The sequence below is a fragment of the Jaculus jaculus genome, chromosome 16 (assembly GCF_020740685.1).
Source record: "Jaculus jaculus isolate mJacJac1 chromosome 16, mJacJac1.mat.Y.cur, whole genome shotgun sequence".
NCBI classification, from domain to species: domain Eukaryota; kingdom Metazoa; phylum Chordata; class Mammalia; order Rodentia; family Dipodidae; genus Jaculus; species Jaculus jaculus.
The window spans coordinates 70092878-70111064 of record NC_059117.1 but is presented as its reverse complement, the minus strand read 5'-3'; the positions used below and the strand labels follow the sequence as shown (position 1 = coordinate 70111064).

Genomic DNA, 18187 nt, shown 5'->3' with positions numbered 1-18187 from the left:
GGTCATGACACCCTTAATTCAGTCCTCAACAACACACCTCCTCTGGCAAGCCTCCACCTCCCAAACTGCCACCAACTGGGGTCCAAGCACTTAGAACACATGAGTGTGCAGGGGTGGGGGAGAGGGGCACTTGATTCAAACCACTACATTGACCTTTCATGTCTCATTTTCCTGAAGGTATTTTTAGCTTTCATGAGGAAGAATAGAGCATTCCCGGCTGCATTTTAATAATTGTCTTATTTTATTCCACAGATTTGTGGTAGGAAGACACGATAGCAGATGCAGATGTCACAGGGCTGGGATGGCTTTGCTGTAAGGTAAGTGATGAGTGACATTCCTTTGCATTTACTGATGGAGAAATCAAGTACTAGTCCTTCCACCATTGGGTGATGTCAGAGGTAAACATAGTTGCTGAAGAGCCATTACTGTTCTATTTATGCTGAGAAGCACCCATGGGATGCCCAGTTCTTATCTGATTCTCTGGGTGGTAAACGTTCTGGTTATGAGACAATGTTGTGTGCTTTTGGAAATTTGGATTGTCGACTTCTAAGTGTTGCAGGATGTGTCGTTAGTTAAAATGTGTTCTAAGTCTTCATCTACCATTCTGGGATCATGACATTGGCAGAAGTTCAGGATCATTGGTCTATAGTTAGATATGCTTTTGTCATGTTGGAATTTGAGATTTTTCATTCAAATTGCATGATATGTCATCAGTAGGGCCTTATGGTTGCTTAGTATTGACCTTGGAGATAGCCTCTGTTCAGAGTTAGAATGTGTCACCTCTTTGGGCTTTCAGTCTTCATAGTTGTGATTGGTATTCCAGATTCTGTGGTCATTGCTGAGCTTATTGGTGTGGGTCTCAGTGTGGAAGGCAATGTTCATTATTAAAAAGAGAGAAGGAGGAAGGAATATGTTTTATTCAAGGAAAGAGAGCTGTGTCCTAGAGGGCTAAGCCTGAGCTGTCTTGACCTTGTTTTGAAATCGTCTTATCTGTACGTTGGAAAAAGAGTTTGAGAACCATTCATGAGCAATTTTGTTATTATCTCCAAAAAGGTAAATGGATTTTCAAGACCTTACCACCTGGTGGAACTTAGGTTCTTAATTTGTAGCTCCAGTGCCTTAGGCTGTTCTATCTTTGGCCCCATAATATAGAGCAATAGTCCATAAACTTTTTGGTTTTAGGGCTTTTGTTTATATATTAACCATATGGTGAAAACTATAAGACAATTTAAATATATTTGCAAAATAACTCATTATGTTGTAACTAATCTATTTTTATGAATGATGCCTCCATGGTCTATACACTGTTTTACTGTATTGGCAATGTTTTTAATGTTTGGCATAACAGAGACTGTTGAATTGTTCTCCCATTTTCTTTTGCATTCAATGGATTGTTTCATGTTTGTTTCAGTTGAAGTGTATGGGGGAATCTTGGCTCAGCATAATGTATGGTGCAGAACAGATGGGTATTTAATGTCCTCCCTCTTTTTCTCAACTGGGAGACTCTGAGAACTCCACACCAAACCTTGATATGTGGTAGTCTATTGAAAGTCAAAGTATTTTGCATATGGTAATCTGCCCAAAGTTTGAAATTATACCAATTTAATGCTTTATAGCCTGTTAAGATCTTTTGGTCTCTTTTTGTACTTTAATGTATCTTTTCACCTTGCAGTAGTTTATTACATGGGAATTATATGGGAAATCTTGATGTAACTCTTTCAAATGTTAACACATTTAAATATATAATATCCAAAATCATATTAATTATATGAATCTTTATGTTGGGAAGCATTTAAGCTCACAGAGATGTTTTTCTTTAAAAAAGTCTAAATTTTGTTTTAAAACTTACATCTAATTATTGGCAACCAATATTGCAAATTATTCTCCCTGAATGACATTCTACTTGCTGTAATTTTGGAAAAAACTAAGCTGCTAAGTACGTAAGTGTGGCACCATAGTTTGCCTAGTGTTCTCTCAATCAAACATCGTGCACCAGAAAAGCAGAGGTCCACGGACTGGAGAGGTGGTTCAGTGGTTAGAGGTGCTTGCTTGCAAAGCTGGCCATCTCAGGTTCAGTTCCCCAGCCACCCACATAAAACTGTATTCAAAAACATGGTACAGACATCTACTGTTCTTTATGCAGAAGCAGGAGACCCTGCTGTGGACCTTGACACACAAACATATAAATGAATATTTTTATAGGTGCACTACTTTATTGCTCAAGAGTTTTCATGATACAAACATCAACTTTTGTCACATAGACTATTAAAAATGTACTGATAATGAAACTAATAAGTTAAAATTTATATTAATCTATTTTAATTATGTGTGTGTGCGCACATGCACACCAGGCTGTCTTGCCTCTGTACACATATACCAGACACTTGTGCCAACAGGCTTTGGAATTAAGTGTCTCCAACCACTGAGCTATCTTCCCAGCTCCAAAAGTTAAAAAAAAAACAACTTTAAGGGCATTAACTACTCCTCTATATGTGAATATGATTGCATTTTTTCCTTTTAATTTAGTTTGTTTTAATTTTTAGCACAAATTAGTTGAAATTAACAGATTTTATTATGACAACTTCATACATGTATATGACCTACTTTGATCATAGTCATTCTCCTCTCTCTCCACTGCTGCCTTTGGTGGCAGTCCTCTTAGGTAACTTTCCAATCATCTCTATAAAGCACCACAAAGTGAGAAAGGCTGTCATTTCTGGGTTTCATCATGACAATAGTTTTTCCACCTCCTGGTTTGAAACACTTTGCACTCTTCCTGCCCCTCCTTGGATTCTTTGTATCCCTTTTTGAGAAGTGATGTTTCACAGTCATACTTTGTTCTGGATGGTAATCTTTTCTGAAGTTTATTTTCCCCTTGCTTTATTATTGATGTTTCTAAACTTAACCAAGTCCTCAGTTGTACAGCGATCCCCTTTCTAAGCACTTTACCCTTGTGAAATATCTGTCTCTTAATGCATTGCCCAGCAGACCTCATGCACGCTGACACATCCGTCAGGGTGGACATTCTCTGAGAAAAACAATATTAAACAGCACTGATCCAAACAGTTAGTGACTAGATAATATCGTTGTGATCTGATCACAGTGGCAGAATGTGTCTTAAAACGTCAAAACAAACAGTGCCACTGTTTTCACAGAATACTACGTGACAGGTGGCAGAAACAGTTTTGCTTTTCCCCAATATCTGAGGAGCAGGAAGCCTAGCCAATGAGCCTCCCTTTCCTCTTGCCCTCTGCGGACTCCGGACAGCACAACCGATTCTTACCTCTGTGATCTGTTCTGTGGACGACTATGTTTGCAATAGCTTCCTGATCTAAAAATAAAATGTGCGAGACCCATCAAACAAACTAATTACGACTTAGAATGTGTCAAAATCCAAAAGCCAGGAGGAGCAGATTAGGCTCTGAGTGTAAGAGTCACACAGACCTGACAACTTTTGTGTTACCATGGCAACAGGAGAATCAATACCCCTCAACTGGGAAGGTAGTTGACAGTAATTTTTGCTGGGTCAGAGAATTGTGAAGAGAGAAACTGCATTCAGCTAGGCAAAAAAATTGCGCTCGCTCTCTCTCTCTCTCTCTCTCTCTCTCTCTCTCTCTTAACCAGTGAGCGTCCAAAGAATGTGTAAATAAGAGAATATATGAAATGTGAAAGCAGAAGTGGGGACTATTTGGGGGAAGGAAAAGAACTAGAAAAAGATAGAGGAGGCTGAGAAGACAGTGGGGGTGAATAAGAGCAACGAATAGTGATATATATGAATGAAAATATCACAACAAAACTCATTACTTTGCATGCTGACTAAAAACAAAGTAGGGCTGATGGGACGGCTGAGCAGTTAAGGCGCTTGTCTGCCAAGGCAAAGGACCCAGGTTCGATTCCCCAGCACCCACGTTAGCCAGAAGCACAAGGTGGCGCATGCATCTGGACTTTGTTTGCAGTGGCTGGAGGCCCTGACACACCCACTCTCTCTAGCTCTCCCCCTCTTTCTCTGTCAAATAAGTAAATTAAAATAAAGTAACTGAAAGAAACAACGAGGAAAACAGAGAAAGAGATTATAAGGAAGTGTTAGGAAGGTGATGCTCGTGGTCTGGGTGAGGCCTTTTCCATATTAAAGAGAAAGTACTAAACACTGAATTCCCAATGGTTCTTTAATTAATTATTTCCTCTAAAGTCAAAGTATAAAGATGGTGTTTCTGATGACTTCTGTGTTTTGTAAAATTAATTCCTCATGTATGGCCACAAGGTGACAGGCTGGCTTGCTTTCTTCCATTTGTAATTAACAGTAATATTGACAAAAAGTGTGTGTGTGTGGTTCTCAGTGCCCTCTTGTCAGATCTGAAATGTGTGTGGTCCAGGATGTGGTGTCACACGTGGTCTGACGTGGCTAACAAAGAGATTGGATGAGACCTCGGGTAGGCTTTGGGGCAGGATGCCACACAGCAGAATGAACGCATCAGTGTGCCTGTTTGCCCAGACATGTTCTCAGGCACAGCAGGCTCCTGAGTTGGTTGTAAAATAGTTGGTATAAAATAGCATCTAACCCAGTAGAAGTAAAGGCTTAACAATAACCCGTTTGAAGAAAAATGATGCTTCATGTGGTTCATACTGGGATGAATGATAAATTACAAAATTAGAGAAAAATATTGCTAGTTTCTCTTTTAAGATCTCTCTCCTCTCCTCTATTTCCTCTCAACTTTGTCAAGTAAAGTTATTGGTGATGTACCCTGATGGCTCTCTCATATTAAGTAACATGATGGGACATTGTGGCAGCATTAAAATATGCACATGCAGTTTTAGTATAAAGACATTAGCAGAAATGTCATTCCTAACAAATTAGGCACAGGGAAATATGCCTTGTAGCTAGAGAATCATGATCGTTTTTGCCTTCTATTAGCTTATGAAAACCAACCTCATGATGTCTAAAGATGCCTGGGGACAGATTTCCAGTTGAGAGGCGGATAGCAGGCATCCATGGGGAAATGGAGAGAGGCAGAGTTTTCTTTTTCTTTTGTTTTTGTTTTTGTTTGTTTCAAAGGATTTCTGGCCTGGGGTGTTCCAGCTGCATCTGCTGTCAACATTGCTGCAATGAGACCAACATGAGGAAATTCTGACTGTGGTCCTCTAGAAAACAAATTAGGGTACAAAGGAAAGGAGAGTGGGAGACAGAGAGGTGGGAAGAAAGGAGAAGGAAAATGGTACTTGTTGATTTTCTGAAATTGCTAGGCGGTCACTCTATCTGTATCCATTTATAAGGTAGGTACCTAAAGGAAGAAAAGCAAGCAGTGCCATTCTCTGCTAAAGAAATGAGAGAATGGCCTGGAGGGATGGCTTAGTGGTTAAGGCATTTCCCTGCAAAGCCAAAGGACCCAGGTTTGATTCCCCAAGACCCACGTTAGCCAGATACACAAGGGGGCGCATGCATCTGAAGTTCATTTGCAGTGGCTAGAAGCCATGGCATGCCCATTCTCTCTCTCTCTCTGTCTCCCTCTTTCTCTGTCAAATAAATAAGAAAATTAAAATATTTTTAAAAAGAAATGAGAGAAGAGGGTGGAGCCTGTGATTTTTGAGAGTATTGTGTTGAGAATGAGCCTGGAGGTCAACCAGTTGGCTGTCCCTATTGGTGTTGGTATTGAAGTACCTTGGTTAGTGCGGCTTCCTGTGCCGCTACCTAGTGCAGAGCTTGAATATGATTACATATGAGCCTTCTTGGACCCGCTGCTTTTCTGTGTAGGCTTGGGCCACTCTACCTTGGAAAATTGAGTATGTGAGAAGTCCTTTTATTCTACAACCTCTCTATTCATCTTGATTTCCTCTGTTGACAAAGTCAGTACAACGATGGGGAAAATAAAAGACAAACGTGAAAACTAAGCAGAATGTCTCTGAGGTTGAGCAACACATTAAGAAATATTTATTGAGTGTTTTCTTCATGGTTTTACTGAACCAAGCCCCTGGAAATGAATAATACCGTAAGGCTAGTATACACAACCTGTGTCCTCACAGACCATAGCCCGCTGCATCAATAAAAAGACACCTGTTCTGACATCCTGGTATTTGGTTAGACAGCTTGGAAATAGCTCAAGCTAATGCCTGTTCTGTTCTTTATAAGTATGTTGTGAGTTTTGTGTACATGAAGCAATCACCACCAATATGAAGAAGAAAATATTAATTTACTTTATTATAAATGTGGTTCAAATTATCTACTTTTATAACATATGCCATCTCCTGTGTTCAGGATAAGTGTTATTAAGAATCATCATCAGATTGAGAGATGGCTTAGTGGTTAGGCACTTGCCTGTGAAGCCTAAGGACCCCGGTTTGAGGCTCGATTCCTCAGGACCCATGTTAGCCAGATGCACAAAGGGGCACACGTGTCTGGAGTTCATTTGCAGTGGCTGGAGGCCCTGGCACACACATTCTCTGTCTCTCTCTCTATCTGCCTCTTTCTCTGTCTGTTGCTCTCAAATAAATAAAAATAAACAAATTTTATAAAAAAAGAATAATCGTAATAACTACCAGCCTACATAGGCATACTCTAGAAGCTCATGCAAATGCCAGCCTCATAGTCAGGATAACTTCCTCTTGGTGTACTGAGTAGTTTTGTCTCTCTGAGGATTGAAGGGATTTTGTTCACACTACTCTCTGATATGGCAGCCAATGCCTACATGTGGCAGCATTAATTTAAGCTCGGTGACCAGTTTGATTGAAGACTTAGTTCTCTATTCACATTTAGTGATTAGTATTTACATGTGGCTTCCATACCAGATAATATAACATAGAGAATGTGTCTATCATTCCAGAAAGTTCTGTTGGGCACTGCTATTCTAGAATGTATTCATTTGGCCATCTATCTCGGGCACATACCGTGGGGAAAATGAAGATGTGGTTCCTGCCATCAGGGGCCTTCAGTGCAGCATGGAAACTGGTTATCACAGAGGAAGCACATCCGTTATGGATGGGCCAGGGTTTCCAGAGCAGATGACAACAGAGTCAAACTGCTTTGATGTCCTGGTAACATAGGCCTTGTGAGGAGCTGGCTTTGGATCTGACACTTAATGCATGAGGACCCAGGTCTGAAAGCTAAAATACTATGAGCAAAGCCACCTATGAAAAAGAAGAAAACTTTCTATAGCCCTCTCCCTTGCCCCCAGAACTCTGAGATGGGGAGTGGCGGAGGTTTTGAGATATGCACTCTACCCTAGTCACCGTGAGCAACCCTTACCAGAATGCTGTACTTTCTTTGCATCTGGGCATTCTTCCAATACATATTATAACATTTTCTCAACAGTGGCAATTTGCTTAATGCCCCTGGTTCCTGCATGGATCTGGGAGAAGCCAAAAAGAGCACACTTCCCTTTTCAAGTACTTACATTTCATGATATGCATGATCTGGTAGTGGTTAATGGTAAGCTGTGGGGGCTTCTTTGTGCCCATGTTGGTTATGTGCTTGTCTGTAACAATCCTTCCCAGTCCAGGTGTTACTGAAGCCCTGTTTACCAAGGCGTCATGGCACTTCCTGTTCTATGAACACAGCAGTGAGCCCCATCATTGCTGGGTATCTTTCTTAGATTCAGAGTACTGGTATTATTGAACCTGGGAGGGATTCACACGCTCTCATGCAGTCTTATCCAATAATTACCATGCAGAGCTCTTTGCCTTCTGGTCCGTGCAGCAGGCTCACACCTACACTGGCTGTGTTTAAGAGTCTGCGGTCTCTGGAAACAGATCAAGCCCCTAGAGATGGAACAGCCACATGCACTTTGAGAACAAGGCTTAGCAGAATCCCTGTTATGCCCTTTTTATGCAAAACAATAGTAATCCTTGGAACAATAGACTCAATCAATCGTGTGTGTGTGTGTGTGTGTGTGTGTGTGTGTATGTGTGCATGCACGCGTGCCTATGCACACGCACATCTGTCTATTTGGATGGATGTATAAATGTATGTTTTCATTGAGAGAGCAGCATGAACCAGGGACATGACCACTGTGTCCTTCCTAAGGAGACTGCATGGTAGTAACATTAACAGTGCATTAAGACAGAACACAATGGGAATCACATCACAATGTCAAAGGCAGTGCAAACTGGAGGCCTTTGGAGAAAAGCTCCCAGTGATCAGGAAAAAAAAAATGACCCCAAGCAATGTCTGAAGATGTTTTCTTTCTTCTCTCTCTTTTTCTTTTGCTTTCTAGGTACAAAATTTGAGTGTAACTAAAAAAACATGGAAAGGCAAGAGTAAAGACCCTCTGTGTAAGTGGTGGGTGGGTTCTCGTGGTGCCTTCTATGCGCCATAAAAGACAAATACGTACTTTGCATTTACATGTATTTTATTGCCTATGTCAAATATGGATTTCAGCAGGAGTTAATTAAATAGCTCTCTGAAATGGCATCTTGTGATACTGAAAACAAATGTCATTTAGGGAGATGGTTCTTTTCTTATTTAAAGATAGCACCAAACCAGCCACATAAAACCATTTTCATAGCGCTCACACCGGCAGTGCTCAGGGCTGACATGAGGGTCCACCTGAAAAGGGTCTGGTGATGTTTGCACGGGAAGTCACCTGAGAGGTCTTCAGAGCTCAGTTAGTGACCATACAGATTATGTGTCATGATGCTTCATTAATACAATCCACATAGGTGATACAGAAAAGGAGTGTGCTATGAATGGGCTTTTCTTTCCCTAGTAGCATTGTTGGAATGAAGAAAAATTATGGGAAACAAAACACTAGTTAGAACTATTTGTTTGTATTTAGTTATTTTCTAGGACAAAGCCTGTGGCTCTCTCTCTTCTCCCCTTCCCCTTCTCCTCCCCCGCCCCCCCAGTCTCTCTGGATTTGTGCATGTGTACACATCAGAGGCTCTCACTGTTGGGTGAACCAAAGAGTGTGGAGGTTGATCCTGATTACGCATAAACTGAAACAAAAAGACCGCCATGGCTATTTGGTTTGTCTGTATGAAGCCAGTATTTTTCCCATACATTTATTTGGTAGATATGTGAGAAATCCACATGTATGGTGAATTAATGCCACAGAAGTAAAGCTTTATTATGAATGGACTAGGAAATGTTTCTTCAAAGAAATATAATGAAATTGTCCTCACCAGGAGTCAGACTCAGTGTTAAGGGTTAAGATGGCTTCCCTGTGTTCACTGGGGACACATTTTCCTTGTATGTGTACTTGAGTAGTCAAAGGAAAATTGGTTCAAAAGCTCTAAAACCTTGATTCATGTTTGTCCAGTAGTAAATAAAACAGTCTGGGATTGTCAATAATTTCGTTAATACTGTAATATTCCGAAACTATGACTTCCTTTAAAATAAAGGTGGTATTTTCCCTCTCACCATTCCAGCCCTCATCCTGGGAACATTTTGATTTTAAGTTATTTTTTATAGAAAATTGAGAATATTACATTTTCTGAATATTCAAAAAATTCAAATCTGTGATACTATTCACTTATTTTTATTTTCTTTATTCTCAACATGGAATCAGAGTGTAGTCCACAGGACAGAGTGCTCACCCAGCATGCACAAAGCCTTGGGTTCAATCCCAAGAGCCTCATAAAACAAGTGAGGTGGCACATGCCTATAACCCCAGGGGAGGTCAGAAGTTCAAGGTTATCCTTAGCCCCATGGTGAGTTTGAGGCCATGACATCTTGTCTCAGTAAAACAAAATGCAACTTTATACTTTCTAACAAAATTGTGTGTGTTACTGACCATGTCACCAAACTGCATATTAATTCAACTCTTATGGCAAGTGAACGAGATAAAAGACAAAGCTCGTAACTGCTTGGCACATTTAAGAAACACTAGTCCCAGCCTGGAGAGATGGCTCAGCAGGTAAGGCATTTGCCTGCAAAGCTTAACGACCATGGATTTGATTCCCCAGTACCCACGTAAATCCAGATGCACAAAGTGGTGCAGGCATATGCAGTTTATGTGCAGCAGCTAGAGGCCCTGGGCACTGATTCTCTCTCTCTCTCTCTCTCTCTCCTCTCTCTCTCTCGGTCTCCCTCCCTCCCTCTCCCCCTTGCAAATAAATAAAGTTATTTTTTGAAAAGAATCACAAATCCCTATTTGTATTTTATAAGTAGGCTTGTTTGATCTTTATGTAGCCAATAGGAAAAGGAACGCGTTTTGGGAAAAACTTATATTATTGGATGAATTTTGTCCTCCAAATAATGAATTCTTACTCTCCTGTTGACCTGATTTGAAAATTGGGCGATTGTAGACATAATTAGTTGAAGTGAGGTCATACTGGAGTAGGGTGTCCCCCAATCTAGTATGACTGGCATCCTGCTAAGAGGATGAAGTTTAATATAGGTATGTACGTAGGAGCACTTCTCAGCCTTGTAGCTGAGATCAAGTACAGCCGTGCACACCAAGAGTTACCATGTGAAGATAAGGAAAGTGATCTTTCTGCAAACCAAGGGATTCCAAAGATGACTGGTAAATGACCAAAAATGAGACAAGAGGGTCCACCTGCCCGTCATGTGACCCACCCTGCCACGCCTTTATCAAGTACTTTCCACAGTGCAGAGTTGATAACGTGGGTTTATAGCTTCCGGAATTATGAGACCATAGTTTTGTTGCTTCAGATGCCCATATTTTAAATTTTTATTTATTTGTTTGTTTGTATGTTGAGGGTGTGTGGGAAAAAAAGAGACAGAAAGAGAGAGAATGGGTGTGCCAGGGCCTCCAGCCACTATAAATGAACTCCAGGTGCATGCACCACCTTGTGCATCTGGCTTACGTGGATCCTGGGGAATTGAACCCGATTGAGTCCTTAGGACTTGCAGGCAAGTGCTCTAACCACTCAGCTATCTCTCCAGCCTCCAGCTGCCCACTTTTGCAACTCTTTGTCATAGTAACCCTGGCAAACTAGGACAGGCTGTGAGCGTCCTCCATGATGCCTCACCACTGCACGTGGTGGTGTGTTACTAGGTTAACTACGTGTGATATGTGCTAGGTCCGGAAATGAATGCTTACCAAGAAACCAGGGCTCGGCAGCATTTGCCTATTTACCACCCTTTCCTGAAGAAAGCAGTTATGAAAATGTCTGCAATCACGGCCTAATTCCACTCTTGACATTGATAGATGGAACTCAGCTTTTCTCTCTGCCAAAGGTGCTGACTCGATAGATGTTTTATTCATGAGGTCCAGGATAGGAAGGGATGGCAAGGGTTTGAGAATCTTTTAAGAAACTCTGAGGTGTCAGGCAAGTTATCACGAGATTTTAAGCCAAGAAACCGAGGCTGTATACCAACCTAGCTGGTCAGTAAATCCCTCACAAGGACTGGAAATGGCCATCACCTTGGAGGCCACTGTGTTTTCTTTCCGCACCTTTGACACTGCTCTGACTTGCACCCAAGGTGACGATGTGGAGCAGCGGGCGTTCCAGCGCCGGCTTGAGGAGCTCTGCCTCATGTAGGATCCACAGTGATCCAGTCTGGTCAATGGCAACGGGCCTTGGAAGCCCCACCTGACTGTAGGTGGCGATTCCGAGTCACTCCCCTGCAGTGGCAAGAGTCTGAGTTGAGTAAGTAATGTAAATGATAGCCATGAGTTTCAGAGGCTCATTAGCTATGCATTTTAATTACCTGTGAACAAAATGATCTTTCTAATTCATTAGCACAGCAGCTCACATTCTAGTGCAGATAGAGGGGTAGTCACACTGTGGCCCAGTTACCCATGTGACTTAACTTTCTAGATAAAGACCTAAGGTCTTTGTACCAGTCACACTGTGGCCCAGTTACCCATGTGACTTAACTTTCTAGATAAAAACCTAAGGTCTTTGTACCAGTCACACTGGGGCCCAGTTATCCATGTGACTTAACTTTCTAGATAAAGACCTAAGGTCTTTGTACCAGTCACACTGTGGCCCAGTTACCCATGTGACTTATCTTTCTAGATAAAAACCTAAGGTCTTTGTACCAGTCACACTGTGGCCCAGTTACCCATGTGACTCATCTTTCTAGATAAAGACCTAAGGTCTTTGTACCAGTCACACTGTGGCCCAGTTACCCATGTAACTTAACTTTCTAGATAAAAACCTAAGGTCTTTGTACCAGTCACACTGTGGCCCAGTTACCCATGTGACTCATCTTTCTAGATAAAGACCTAAGGTCTTTGTACCAGTCACACTGTGGCCCAGTTACCCATGTGACTCATCTTTCTAGATAAAGACCTAAGGTCTTTGTACCAGTCACACTGTGGCCCAGTTACCCATGTGACTCATCTTTCTAGATAAAAACCTAAGGTCTTTGTACCAGTCACACTGTGGCCCAGTTACCCATGTGACTTAACTTTCTAGATAAAAACCTAAGGTCTTTGTACCAGTCACACTGTGGCCCAGTTACCCATGTGACTTAACTTTCTAGATAAAAACCTAAGGTCTTTGTACCAGTCACACTGTGGACCAGTTACCCATGTGACTTATCTTTCTAGATAAAAACCTAAGGTCTTTGTACCAGTAGGCTCTAGTAAAGAAAAGTTTAGGACAATTCAGGCAGTCACCAAGACTGAAATCTTACATATACGTAATGAATTTAAATGAAAATATCCCTTGTCCCTCCATGCTCATTTTCACATTTCATCATCTCTAACAGCGAGCTTCTAGGAGTATGTGCAATTAGCACAAGAATCAAGAAAGAAGCACGGCCAATGGAAGTTTCTACCCAAGAACTTTCTTATTACCAAGGAGACAAACAGCCAGATCCAAATGAATCTATCCAAATTTTGTAACTCATTGCAAATATACCTAGTTAGAATAAAGAGTTAAAATATGAAATTCCAAGGCGATTCAGAAAAGCTCTAGGTACATCTGAGGCATCCTTGGCTCCTTGTGTTTGGGAAGCTTTGATAATAAAAAGCAGTAGAGCGTTCCCTTTGGGGCTGGGGAGATGACTCAGTGGTTAAAGGTACTTGCTTGCAAAGCCTGACGGCCTGGGTTTTATTCCCCATTACCCAGGTAGAGACAGACACAAAAAGAAGCACATGCATCTGGTGCTGGTTTATAGTGTCAGGAGACCCTGTTGAAACCATACTGTGTGTGTGTGTGTGTGTGTGTGTGTGTGTGTGTGTCTGTCTGTCTGTCTGTCTCAAATAAAAGATTAAAAAAAAAAAAAACTTTACCTTTGATTCTGGTTAGAAAAACATTCAACCAACAGATGGTAGCAGGGACACTCACCCTGAGACAGGCTGTCAAGATGTATCCCTGCCACCAAATCCTCCCCTTCCTATCTGTCAAAGCTATTGGTTATTTTCAATAAAGAAAACCAGTGACAGTTGTGGGAATTGTGAGACTCAATATGACATAGGTGATAAGTGTTTCTCGCTTGTAAGTAGAGAAGCAAAGAAGAAATTTACTGACTGCACCCAACACCTATCTTGAGAAGCATGCTTAAATATGGTCTCAAAGAGGGTCAAAATAAAAGGAGAAAAGTGAAACATCTATTCAACTCATAGATCCTTTTCCTGATCCTATTGGGGTTCTCCACGAAGCTTTTCTCCCCCCCCCGTCTCCCCCCTCCCTTCCAAAATTAAGCAACCATAACTCCAGCCCAAATGTTGACATTTTCTCTTTCTTTATTGGATCTTTGGAATTTGAGTGACCTGGAGTTTTTGAGTCCTCAGTAAATGTCACAGTTCCTTGTAAGAGTGACTGGCCAGTGACTGCTGGTCATGAGGTCCACTCGAGATCCATACTGCATGGGAAGGCCTCGGTTGCTCAGACATCTGGTATCCGAGAAGAGCACGACCCATGACAGAAGCTTATAAAGCCACGGGGAATGGTGCTCACGGGATTCTTGCCAGCAGCATGAGTAGCGTTTCCAGGGTGGCCAGGGTCTTGTCTAGAACCCTGAGGCTGGAAGACAGGGCCCAGGAGAGGACTGGGAGTTCAGGGCAGCGTGCTCTGGCCAGTGCAGTCTCAGGGGTGATGTGAGTCTGCACCCTCCACGGACAGTTTCTCTTTGTTCAGAATGTAGTGCCGTAGGGCTCCCTCGTGATTCTTGGCTAGTCCCTCCACCCCGTTTCCATCGAATCTTTATGCTTTTGTCAGACTGGGTCTCTCTCTACAGTGCTAGAGACCACACCCAGGGCCGTCCTCATGCTAGGTTTCACTACCAGTGAGCCATATCTCCAGACCTTCTGGGTCTTTTTCCTTATAACTAAAAAACCTAATTGGTGAGCTGTGGTGATTTCATTTAACTTAAAAACATCAGAGGGATAGATGTATGCAAAATTAGAACCTATTATTTTCTTTTTGAAAAAAACATTTATTGGGGGCTGGAAAGATGGCTTAGCGGTTAAGGCCTGTGAAGCCTAAGGACCCAGGTTCATTTCCCCAGAACCCATATAAACCAGATGTACATAGTAGTGCATGCATCTGGAATTTGTTTGCAATGGCTAGAGGCCCTGGTGTGACCAATCTCTCTGTCTCATAAATAAATGAACAAAATTTTTTAACAAAATATTTCCAAGTATAGAGGAAGAGAGGAAGAAGAGAGTAGGAAAAAGAAATAAAGAAAAGGAGAGAGAGAGGAAAAAAAATGTGTGAACCATAGTTCATTGCCATTGCAGATGAACTCCAGACACATGTACCACTTTGTGCATCTGGCTTTATGTAGATACTGGAGAATCAAACCTAGACCATCAGGCTTTGCAAGCAAGCATCTTTAATCACTGAGCCATCTCTCCAGCTCAGAACTGACTTTCAATAAAATGATATATGGTTGTTTTTCTCTATGTCAAATTCTATTACCTCAACGTGCTCAGCCAGTACTGTATTGTAAAATATAAAATTAATATATATATAAAAACATATATATATTATATATAATATGTAAAACAAATATATATTAAGCATTAATGGTAATGGCAGCAAAAAAGTAGCTAACACTTGGCCCCACATGTTATGCCGTGCAGTCTGCTAAAAGTTTATATAGATGCTTTTTATTGAATCATGCCAATGATTTTAAATTTAAAAGACCTGTTATTACTATCTTCTTACTTTTGTAGAAACTTAGGTAGGAAGGGGTTATATCACTTGTTTCTGTGTGTAGCATGCATGGTGTGGTGTGGGGGGTGGCTGTGGGTGGGTGGGTGGTGTATTTAGTATATGAACATGTGCACAGATGCACACCTTTGCACACAGATGCAGAAGCCAGAGGATAACGTTGAGTATTCCCCTCCATTCTCATACATACGGGTCCTTGAGAGAGAGCATGTCTCTTCCTGAATCCAGATCTGCTATTTTCAATCATGCTGGTTGGCCAGTGAGCTTCTCTAGTCTGCTTCCCACAGGACTGGGGCTATAGACATGAGTGGCTGTGCCTAGCAATTTACATGCATCCTCGGGAATTAAACTCAGGGAAAATCAGGCTCCTCAGGTCCTTATGCCTGCAGGGCAAGCACTGTTACCCGCTGAGCATCTCTCCATCTTGGTATATAACTTTTCGAGCAACATTGAGCTTGGGGTGGGTGAAATAATAGTATGAGTCAAAGAGCTGTCTGATTCAAAACTTGATACCTTAACCTTTTGAACACTTAATTTTCCTACTTCTGACTTTTAAAAAGCCACGCAGCTTCAAAATGGTCCCCCTAAGACCCTACAAGAAAACAGGACTACAAATTATTTTTACTGACTCATGTGCAAGACAATCTCAGGAACAGGTCATAGCTTCATAAATTTAAACATGAGTTTGAAAAGAGACATATTGGTTTGTTGTTTTTTAATGGCACAAAGGACAGACATAATTTTTGGGAAGTTGCATGGGGAAATGTTGGGGAAATAGGGGCTGTGGTTTACAGTTCTTAAATACTTCACTCTTCAAATGATATTAGCTGTCACCACTGAAAATAATTTCTGCAGCCAGCTGGAGTCATTCTCTGAATAATATGTTTTTCTGAGATCAAGACATTGGTTTCAGGAAAGAAATGTCGCTGGAGATGTTTTCCCTGGTACATTCTGCTTCAGTCGGTCTTACAAAGTACAGCTCAGTTCAGCACACACGGTTCTGCCATTAGCCACATGCATGGACAGCTGGGCTCGCAGGAGATGCTTTTAATATATAAATTAATTTATCTACTTGAAGTTCATAGTAATAAGCTCTGCTTATGAGTATAATTTAAAACTCTTCAGAAGACATGAAGGATGAACAGTGCTTAAATCAGGAATAATTATACTGAAAGCATATTGGTTGGTGAGCTCTGATGGGGATTTTTAAAGCTCCCCTAATTTGCTTGTTTAAGACAAAGCTGTTTGGTTTACTTAAAAAAATTTTAAGTTTATATAAAATTAAAACATGGAATCCCTGAAGAGTTTCTATTCTCAATCTAAGCAAATCTTTCTTCTAAAGTCCCCTAAAAAATACTATTGTAGAAATAACAACAAAAGTCCTAGTGTCCAATTCCAGGTCAACCTGGCCCAGAGCATGATCCTACTTCAAATAACTAAAAAATAAAAAAAAAAGTGTTCAACTAGATTATAATATAGCAAAAAATAAATGTGATATACATTTATTTCTGAAATGTATGTGTATATTTCACATATTACATATGTGTATGTTCATATTATATTATTATTATATATGAACTTAACCATCTATATGTATGCTTACATGGTTATGTATAAAGTTTCCATAAAGTTAAAGCCTCATACAATTATACTAGACTGTATTCAAGCAAGATTTTCATGATTGCAGTTGCTTTCTTTCTTGTTATAACTAGATCAACCTGCTCTGTTGGTCACAGGACACCATTTAATCTTGTAACGATTTAGAAAATGTATTGCTCCCAGCTGTTGCTACAGAGGCAAAATGACGGATGTAAACCGGTAGGAAAGTTGGTGTCAAACAGGCTCTGTGAATGCCCTTTTCTGTACTCACATTTGCGTGCTGTTGTTTGAGATTTAACAGAAGAAAGTCACTCACAAGGCCAGTGGAGTGGGCCAGCTGTGCCCAATGCTTAGCCTGACAAGAGCCTGGAGTGGGGAGTGTCCACGCACCCTCACCGATGCCCTCGGTGACTGCTTCACCCAGTCTCCCCTTGTCTCCATGATTCCTTCCTTCACTGCTCTGTGACATGTTGCATAGACACATTGCCTCTCCCCCAGAACGGACTCCTGCCCCATACTGCACGACCCACAATCCCCACGGGGTTGACCTGCATCCCCACTGAGGAAGGCCTCTTCAGAAAAGGGGCAGGGAGGAGGGAAAGGATGGTACTGACATGTGATGTTTACATATGAAATATGTCCATATCTAATAATAAAAAATAAATAAATAAATAAATAAATAAATAAATATATATATATATATATATATATATATATATATATATATATATATTCACAAGGGGAGAGAGAGAACAGCAGATCACAGGCACATCAGGGCCACTAGCCACTGCAGACCAGCTCCAGATGCATGTGCCCACTTTGTGCATCTGACTCTATGTGGACACTGGAGAACCAAACCCAGGTCATTAGGCTTTGCAGGCAAGTGCCTTATCCACTGAACCATGTTTTCAGCCCTCCATGGAACTTTACTTCTTGAGGCAAGCCCACAAGACTGGCCTTTAAAAAAAAAAATCTTTGATTTGTACGAGAGAGAAAGAGAGAGAGAGAAAGTGCACAGTTAGAGAACAAGAATGGGTGCCTGAGGGCATTCAGCTACTGCAAATGAACTCCAGACACATGTGCCACCCTGTGTATCTGGCTTATTTAGGTGCTGAGCAATTTAACCTGGGTCCTTTGGCTTCACAAGCAAGTGCCTTAACTGCTAAGCCTGATCTCCAGGCCATACTTTTTATTTTTTGTTGTTTTTGTTTTTTAAATGAGAGAGAGCTAGTGTGTGTGTGTGAAAGGGAAAGAGAATTGACATGCCAGGGTCTCCAGCTACTGTAATCGAACTCCAGATGTGTGTGCCACCTTACGCACATATGTGACCTTGTGCATGCATCACCTTGTATGTCTGGTTTATGTAGGATCTGGGGAGTAGAACATGGGTCCTTATGCTTTTGCAGGCAAGTGTCTTAACTGTTAAGCTATCTCCCTAACCCTTCAAAGCAACTGTTTTAAAGAAGCCTTTTTTGTATTACTTTTGCATAGGAGAGAGTAAAGAATTATAATTGCAAATATTTTAGACTTAAAGACCTCATACTTGAAATAAGGATGTTCAAAC

General features: G+C 41.2%; 1 long non-coding RNA gene across 1 annotated transcript in view; it reads left to right on the top strand.

The window, feature by feature from the left end:
• Nucleotides 1–252: 252 nt before the first annotated feature.
• Nucleotides 253–18187, top strand: part of LOC123455315 — a 213767-nt gene continuing 195832 nt past the window's right edge. The window contains exon 1 of the long non-coding RNA XR_006633828.1: nt 253–317. This is a non-coding gene — a long non-coding RNA (uncharacterized LOC123455315). The remainder of the gene's footprint in view (nt 318–18187) is intronic.